This window comes from Elephantulus edwardii, unplaced genomic scaffold (assembly GCF_000299155.1).
Source record: "Elephantulus edwardii isolate Elephantulus edwardi_28Jun2011 unplaced genomic scaffold, EleEdw1.0 scaffold00246, whole genome shotgun sequence".
NCBI lineage: Eukaryota > Metazoa > Chordata > Mammalia > Macroscelidea > Macroscelididae > Elephantulus > Elephantulus edwardii.
The window spans coordinates 3,744,729-3,754,186 of record NW_006399996.1 but is presented as its reverse complement, the minus strand read 5'-3'; positions in this window follow the sequence as shown (position 1 = coordinate 3,754,186).

The window sequence follows — 9,458 nt, the reverse complement described above, 5'->3', positions numbered from 1 at the left end:
TATTTGTGTGTGTGTACCGTCAAATTGGATCTGACTGGTACAGGAGGAGATTGTCCCTCCTTTCCCAGCAGAGCATCTGGTGGATTTGAACCGTGCGCCTCTGGGATTGCAGTGCAGCTTCTTGCCACTAGGCCACCAGAACTCCCCTTGGGGGATGTATTTATTATATTCTTTTATTAATCTGGATTATAGGCTTTGACTTCCCCAGTATGATTCTGTGTGGTTTGTGAACTGTGACATTGGATTTTAGGCCCAGCAGAATATTAAGATTGGTGTTGAGATGAATACAAAGAGTTATGGAAGTGGGGGGCGGGAATGTCTGACCTCATTGGAATTATTTTTGTGTTATTCATGCTATGGATGAAGACAGTCCCCCTTTGTGAATTTGGTAAAAAGGCAAAAGCAACTGTTCTCACATTGCCCTTGCTTTTTTACAACCGTAGAGCACAACTCCACTCCAAGAAACCTGGGGTCCACATAAGCTGGAACCATCTCAGTACCAATTATTTTTCTTTTTGTCAATCCTTGGACAATTTTAAAGGTCCATAGCTGAGTGCAAGGCTTCTCAGTAGGGCATGTGAATTTGTTTTTAAAATCATATTGTTCTTCATGTATCACTGGATCTCCTTCTTTCCCCAGGGTCCCGACAAGAGGCTGTGTGAAGACCTGATTTTCACCAGAGAATTGTTCTATCCAGAAGCACTTTGCTGACGTGAAAGAACTTGACAAGCTTGATGATGCCATTTAAGCTGAGACAAGCCCAGGCCCAGGTGTCCCCACTGGCAAAGGCAGAAGACCCCCCACTTTCTGGACCAGCTGCTTCTCCTTATGGGACACTTTCCAGCCCTGAAGCTGCCCGGCAGCTTTTCAGACGCTTTCAGTACCAGATGCTATCTGGGCCCCAGGAGACCCTGAGGCAACTTCGGAAGCTCTGTTTCCAGTGGCTGCAGCCAGAGGTTCACAGCAAAGAACAGATCCTAGAGCTCCTCATGTTGGAGCAGTTCCTGACCATCCTGCCTGGGGAGATCCAGATGTGGGTACGCGCACAGCATCCCAAGAGTGGAGAAGAGGCTGTTACTCTAGTGGAGAGCTTGAAGGGCGACCCCCAGAGACTGTGGCAGTGGGTAAGCAGAGGGTATTGGTCTTAAGTCCTATTAGGGTATCCTCCTGCCTCATCTACAGCTCTTTGTGCCTGTCAGGTCCCTGGTTGATACAAATGGTTTGTACTTGACTATTAATCATAGGTTGGTTCTTTGAACCCACCAAGACACCATTAGAAGAAAGATCTTGTCATGTACTTTCCATGGAGGTTATTGCTAAAGAAACCCTGAAGAGCTCTACTCATGGTGTTGCTGTGAATTGGAATGGACCCTTCCACTGCTTTGGTTTATTTTTCTTTGCGTGTTAGTAATTGTCTCCTCTATAGGTTTTAGAAATCGAAGATACAATCTCCTGTTCCATTCTAATTTAACACTAGAATATTTGCATTTGTTTAAGTTTTAATTGGTAGAGTGTCCAGTTGAAACCCTGTATTGAAGGCCTGTCTTGAAGGTCTTGCAGGCCCCTGGTTAAGTGTCAGCAGTTGGCCTCTCTTGTGGTATTTCCATCAATGGCTGGAAATATCTCCTGGATGAGAAAATGAAGCTTTCTTCTTCCACATTACCTTTCCCAAAGGACTGTAATCTGTTATAAAATATTTACTTCATGTTTTTAGAAATCCCAAGTCAGCATTCTTTAGCAACTAATAATATATGGTATTCAGATCAGCAGCCAGGTTCTAGGACAGGAAAGCTCACCTGAGAAGGTGGAATCTACAGACTGCCAAGTGAGGGAGGCAGAGGCCAGTCTTGAAGTGGTGCCTCAGGAGCTGGGACTTCAGAATTCAGCCACAGAGGCTGGAGTGCAACTGAGCCACATCATCAAAGAGGAACCTTACACTGAGCCGGAATTAGGTGAGGACTGGTTATTATTCATGGTGGTATTGGGAGCCTCTTGGAGAAAATTAGATTCCTGGCTGTCTGAGTTGAAAGTGTGTTGAGATTGAGGTGTCCCTCGAAAGTTTGTGACCAAGGTTATAGCCACAAATCATCCAGATTAGGAGATTCAGTATCTGTGTTTTCCTCCACTTTATATCTGCATTAGACCATTTGGATTTTGGACCTGAACAAAGAGGGGAGAGAATATTTGGCTAAGACTTTTTGGGATGTTAGAGGTATTTGGGCTTTGTTAGTGACAAATACAAATCTTGAAATTGTGGATGGAATTTACCAGTTCTAAATTGCCGATGTTTTTCTTCTTTTTTGAATCATTACCCTCTGGGGAATGACTGAGGAGGACATCCAGATTCTTAAAATTTCCTCTTTCTCACTTTAGCGCTGGCTGCTCCCCAGCTTCTTGCCAAACCTAAGGAAAGGCTCGTCAGCAAACAGGACCCTGGAGACTCGCTTCTCCAGGCATCATCTCAGGCAAGTGAAGTTTCTTTGCTTTTTTTGCCTCTGAACTAGTTTTGATCATTCACCAGTAGTCAGGAGGACTGAAATGAATGCCTTGTCAGAAGTGCAAAGGAGAAGAAGGCCTTGTAAGGATAACAGGAATAGTACAAATGGAGAGAAACTTGAGTTTCAATATTTTTCTTAAGATAGAATGTTTTTCTAATTGACATTTGGAATTGATGAATCTAGGCCTGAACAAAGGTGGAAAACATCTATCTGTGATGAGACAGATCTTGTCTTGAAGCCACAATGCTCATGTAAGAGAAAAAAGGAGAAGGAATCAAGTTAGGGAAGGAGAAATTTAACACTGAGAACAAAGAACCAGGAATGGAGAATATAGTTGGGATCTGTGTACTGTGCTGAGAACCTTACAAGCCTTATAGTGCAGACTTGCCAAGACACAGATATGTCACCAAGTAGTACCTATCTCTAAAAAGCAGCTGCAATGTGGGAATCAGATGGCTGAATCTGATTTTCATGCATATCATAAAGGGGAACTGCCCCCATCGAAAGCAGAAAATAAATAGATAGCTCTGCCAGACATGCCACCCTCCATGTTCCTTCATCTCTTTTGACCATTCTGATATTTGTTGCTGACTCACAGACTTTACTCATAGTTATGGGGTTTATTATGGAAATAAATTGGAGAGTGGAGGAGGCAAAGAATATCACCCAATGGAAATCCAGGTTTAGCCCAGCATTCTCAAACCACATTAACAACAAAACATAGTTCTTCAATTAGTGAAAGTTTGAGTTTCAAGTCAGTAGCACAAATTCAAGAAGCCTAAGGTTTTCTCTATCATCCAGCAGTGTGTTCCTCAGAACAGCTATAAGGTGGCTTTTCCTTCATTCGTCCAACAGCAAAACCTTTAACTGTAGTTGGCACAAAGCAAGAAGCCTCAGGTTACACCTTACCACAGACTCTTCACAGCAGTACTACAGTCTTTTCACAATCTCTCCACCACCATCCTTGCCAGGGGACCTTGCAGTGTAGAAAATGCTCTCCCTTATATTAGCTACACAGCTGTTCATGATATGTAAGACCCTATGTCCTCAATTTTACATAGGGTTTTCAGAGGACTGCTGTTTCAGAAGTGGATGGCCAATCCTTCTTCCTAGTCTGTCTTAATCTGAATGTTCAGATTTAGAGAAGTATCCGACAGACCAGCATTTTATAGAAAAAGTGACTCCCTTATTGTGGAGTTAACCATTAGTGTCAGTGTTGTCCCTGCCTTTGGCACACGTGTCTTTACCCACTTATTTCCCTGTTCCACCATCCACCAGGATAACCATCCACTTCTACCCACTCCCTTCACGTCTATCTCCCATTGACCATCCCTTGATCTAATAGCTTATATATGAAGCTTCCTTGGCTTCTGTGATTCCAAACACATCAGCTGCTGGTAGTTCCTTATGTTGGGACCAATGTCTCTCAAGTTTAGTGGTAATGTTTCCCGAGCAAAGGCGATGTGTCCTGTAGAACTGGTGTGTAGATAGGTTTTTCTTGGCCCTCGGGCTCGAACAAATGCCTCACAGTTTTGGCATCTTCAGTGTTACCTGAGAAAATGGGCGGGGAGTTTTATGGACCCTTTGGCTGCCCAGCTTCTCCGCCAGTCAACTCCTTTACTCCCCCTCTATGTGGCCTGAGGTACTGAAGAGCAATGGTGTCTCTCTGGAGACTAAGGTGTGTCTGATACAGGCCATGGTCTTTGCAGTCACTTGTTATGCATCAGAGAGTTGGACAATGAACAAGGAGGATAGAAGGAGAATTGATGCCTTTGAGCTGTGGTGCTAGAGAAGAGTATTGAGAGTACCATAGACTGCTAGGAAAACAAACAGATTCATCCTGGAAAGGGTTAAACCAGGCGGCTCCTTGGAGGCAAGGATTCTAAGGCTCCATCTAACATACTTTGGACATGTTGTGAGGAGAGACCGAACCTTGGAGAAGGACATCATGCTTGGTAGGGTGGAGGGACAGCACAGGAGGGGAAGGCCTTCTATGAGGTGGATTAATTCAGTGACTGGGATAATCGGGATAGGAGTGCCAGAGACAGTGCGATTGGCACAGGACAGAGCAGAGTTTAGGGCTATTGTACATAGGGTCACTATGATGGCACATAACAACAACAACAACATGTCCTCAATTAAGGTAGCTGGAGACTATGCCTCCACACAACCCCCATTGGCAACAGGGCCTAATATAATGGCCAGAAGAGCCAATTTTTAGGGTTTCTGACACCAGACTAGCTAACAAATGTTAAAAAGGGACAAGGACCTTCCCCCAGAGCTGACAGAGAAAACCTTTCTTGTGGAGCTAGTGCCTAAATTCAAACTTCTAGCTTCTTTAAATGAGAGAGAATACATTTCTGTTCCTTATAGGCATCTACTGGTGCTTGCTGTAACTATGATAAGCATGTCTATCCCCCTCCTTTTCCTCTTGTGCATTCACAATCCCTCTCTCTTACCTTTCTCTGCCCTTCCTCTTCCCATTCTGAGCATCTACTGATCTGATTTCTGTCACCATAGATTAATTTGTATTTTCTAGGATTTCATATAAATGGAACCATACTGTATGTTCTCTTTGTTCTTCTGTGTGTGTTATGTTTTCCTTGCTTGTGTAACTACTTTACCACTTTCTCTAAATGATTGATTACAGTGTACCTGAAGTCATCTTATTTATGTATTTTTCTGCTTGGGGCTGATTCAGCTTGGATGTCAGTTTATAGTTCTCAGGAAATTGGGAAAATTTTTGGCCTTTAATTGTTCAACCCTCCACATTTCTCCTAGCTCCTGATTTAAAGAATCTCTGAAATATTTTAGACTCAACAGCTAATAACTGGATGAATGCTTTGTATTAAAAGTACAGGGTTTCAACCCACTCCTCCAACTAGACCCGCTCTTCCTGCAAGACTGGCTCCTTCTCACAAAAAATGCTCTTCAGGAACCTTACCTTCGCTCTGCTACAAGACATCAAGGCTTGTGTTGCATGGCTTCCCCAGGAGAATATTCCAGCTACCACTTCCCCAATGTCTGCTAAAGGCAGCAGTCAAGGCCAGGCACACTCACACCATGGTTAGCGAAAGAACCACTGCCTGCCAGGTTGAGGGGCTGCAGTTTTAGACCACACTCCAACCCAGGGCACTGGACCATTGTCCCTGCTGCCTGGAGACCCCACCGCCCTGCTGGCCTGAAATCCTAGCTACCACCCCGGCTATCCAGCGCTAGGAGCATCAGTGTCAGAGGTACTTTGGGTGAAACACTGCTGTCTAGCTACATCATGTGGGATTTCTTAAGCTCAAGCCGAAGAGGCTGGTTTGAGGTGGGGTTTCAGGAGGGCAACCGTCATCTCACTCCTGGTTGACTGTTCTTCCCAAGAGGATAGTACCAATATATAGGTCTTTCACAGAACATTGCCATACGCTGGGTCATTACACAGTTATAACAACCTAGTATCTACTAAAAAAAGACATAATGTCAAGAAAGTACTAGTCTGCCTTAGTCATCATGAAAAAACACACTTTCTCCCAAAAAAGCAGGCCCAGTGAATACCCCCAAGAGAACCAGAAGAAATATATTGATGTGGAGTGATTTGAACAACTACAGAAGGAGATGCAAATGATGGAAGTCATTGAGAGAGCAAATCCCCCAGAGAGAGCAATCCAGAAAAAAACATATTGATGAGGAGCAACTTCAATAACTATGGAAGAAAACGCAAAAAAATGGTAGAAAAAATTGATAGTATAGAAAAAGAGGTACAAGAACTTAAAAACTCCTCACAAGACAGAGAGGGTACAGCCAACACAGTACAGGAAATAACAGAAAAGCATGAAAATGCAGTGCAGAATACTAAGACAGGAGAAACTGGAACCCTGATTCACTGTTGGTGGGAGTGTAAAATGGTACAACCCCTGTGGAAAGCAGTATGGCGCTTTCTCAAAAAGTTGCAAATAGAGATACCATTTGACCCAGCAATTCCACTACTGGGAATATACCCTGAAGAGACCATAGCTGACATCCAAGCAGATATATGCACACCCATGTTTATTGCAGCTTTGTTCACAATAGCAAGGAGTTGGAAACAACCTAAGTGCCCATCAACAAACGAATGGCTAGAGAAGCTGTGGTATATTCGCACAATGGAATACTATGCTGCATTAAAAAACAAGGAACTCATGCAATATTATTCAAAATGGTTGACTCTGGAGAACATTATGCTGAGTGAAATATCCCAGTCACAAAAGGACAAATATTACATGATGCCACTGTTGTAGAATGGGACTGTCCTTGGGGTTGGGGAGAGACTGAGTAAGATGGGTTCAATAATGTATACTGCACTGAAACAGAGGAGGGAGAGAACCGTTTAAAAGAGAGATGTAACTGGGTATTTCTGTCATCACAGGAGACTAGAGCGAGGGCTACATGGTGGAGGGGACCTGGGGGAGGGTTTGTAAAACAATGAAAGAATCTTTTCTTTTACTTTTCCATAATTTTTGGACTCATGTACTTATAACTTGTTAGTCAAATTTGTGTCTTCTAGGTTGCAACACCCCCATGATACATCTTGAAGGATATGTACATGTACAGCCAAGCACAATCAATAAGAGTGCATCTGAATTCCAAAATCAATCTCCATAATAGTCTATGTGTTTCCTACTGCCAAAGGGGCCCTTTAGAGTAGTGAGAGAAGATCTTCACCCTGAAACCCACAGCGTCCCTTTTCAGCAGGAAGTAGCTAAGAGAATATGCCGTCCCCTTTTCCTTATGACTCAGGGTGAAGTCTCTCTCAGGGAGGAGTGATAGGGAATGGCAAAGGATACACTGACAAAGAAGATTAATCAGAACTGGCTTTGACAAGCACTGTGGCATTTGGACAAGAACAAACTGGGAGGAGGGTAGAGAGAATAGTGCAACAATGAATGAGTGGAAGCCCAAAATCTCTGTAAATGTTTATGAAAATTAATAAAATATAATTATAGGAAAAAAAAAGAATACTAAGACAGAAAGGGCAGAAGTGTCCAACACTGGTAGGCCGAAAAGTAGAGCTGAAGAGATGGAAGAGAGAGTCAGTGAGCTGTAAGACAAGAAAACATACTAGAAGAAAAGTTAGAGATGAGACATAAAGAAAAACAAGAAGATAATAGAACATGTGGGATGACTTCATAATAACATAAGTATGATTTGGATTCCAGAACATGGGTGTGACAAGGACGTCACAGAGGAAATTATGGAAGAAGTACTAGAAGAAAACTTCCCTGGTATTTTGAAGAATGAGAAAATCCACATTCAAGAAAAACAGCAAACACCAAATAGACTAGACCCCAAAAGAAAAGCATCAAGACATATATCATAGTCAAATTCTCCAAATTAAAACATAAGGATAGAATACTAATAAAAGCAGAAAGAGAATAATAGAGTCACCTACAAAGTGGAAACAATTAGATTAAGTTCTGGTTTCTCAGCAGAAACCATGAGAGCTAGAAGAAAATAATAGGATGGCATATACAGAAAGTTGAAAGAAAACAATTGCCAACCAAGGATCCTATTCCCAACAAAGCTGTCCCTCAGATATGAAGGAGAAATTAGATCTTTTGCAGAAAAGAAGGAACTTAAGGAATTTGTGAAAACGGACCAAACCTATAGGAAATTTTAAGTGAAGTCCTTCACACGGAGATGCGAAAGGAAAGTGGATGGACCACAGTAACCAGAGAGTACAGAAAAAGAAAAATGGCAAAATTGCAAGAGTAAAACCTGGCCTGATAATAATAAAATTTAATGTGAATGGACTAGATGCACCAAACAAGAAAAAGAGTAGCAGAATGGGTTAAAAAAACCCTAACAATCCCAGAGGTGAGGGGTTCAAATCCATCAGATACTCTGCTGGAAAAATAGGGATAATCTCCTCCTGTACCAGTCATACCCGATTTGACTGTACACACATAATAATAAGAATAATAAGTAGAGGCAATGTTTATACATATATAACACTTAATATGACATCGTATATAGCAAAAGTTGTAAATTATTTGGTACAGCCACTCGGGAAGGCAGTTTGGAGTTTCCTCAAAAAGCTGAACATAGAAATTTCATATGACCCAGCTATTCCACTGCTTGGAATATACTCTGAGAAAATGAGAACTGAGGCACAAATGGAGACTTGACACCAATGTTCATAGCACCATTATTTACCATAGCAAGAACAGGGAAACAGCTCAAATGCCCAACCACAATGAAATGAATAATTGAAAAATTATAGTACATTCACACGATGGAGTACTATGCAGCACACAGGAGATTTTGTAAAGTACTACCTAATATGGGAAGGACTGGATAGCATTATACCAAGTGAAATAAATCAGTCTCTGAGTGTGTTATCTTTATAAATACTTTATAAAACCATTATTGTAGAACAAGTATGAGAATCCAAGGCAGGAATGAGGGTGCTTATTCACAGGGTCACAAAATTTGATGGGTGGAGGGAGGGGTGGGTAAAGGAAAGGGTTAAGGTCCAGTGCAAAAAACAACGTATACTTATTTTATGAACTTTGTAAGTAAACCAGTATAAGATAAAATTTAAATAAAAGAGCCGTGTATGCCAATGTTCAGTGCATCACTGTTCACAATAGTTGAGGGGTAGTTGTTGTTTTTGTTATGTGCCGTCGAGTCGCTTGTGACTCATAGCGACCCTATGTACAACAGCCCTAAACCCTGCTCTATCATATGCCAATCTCACTGCCGATACCGATTACCCCAGTCACTGAATCAATCCACCTCATAGAGGGTCTTCCCCTTCTGCACCATCCCTCCGCCCTCCCAAGCATGGTGTCCCTCTCCAAGGACCTCTCCCTCCTTACAACATGTCCAAAGTAGTTCAGACGAAGACTCAGAATCCTTGCCTCCAAGGAGCAGCCTGGTTTAACCCTCTTCTGGATGAATATGTTTGTTTTCTTGGCAGTCCAGGGTACATTC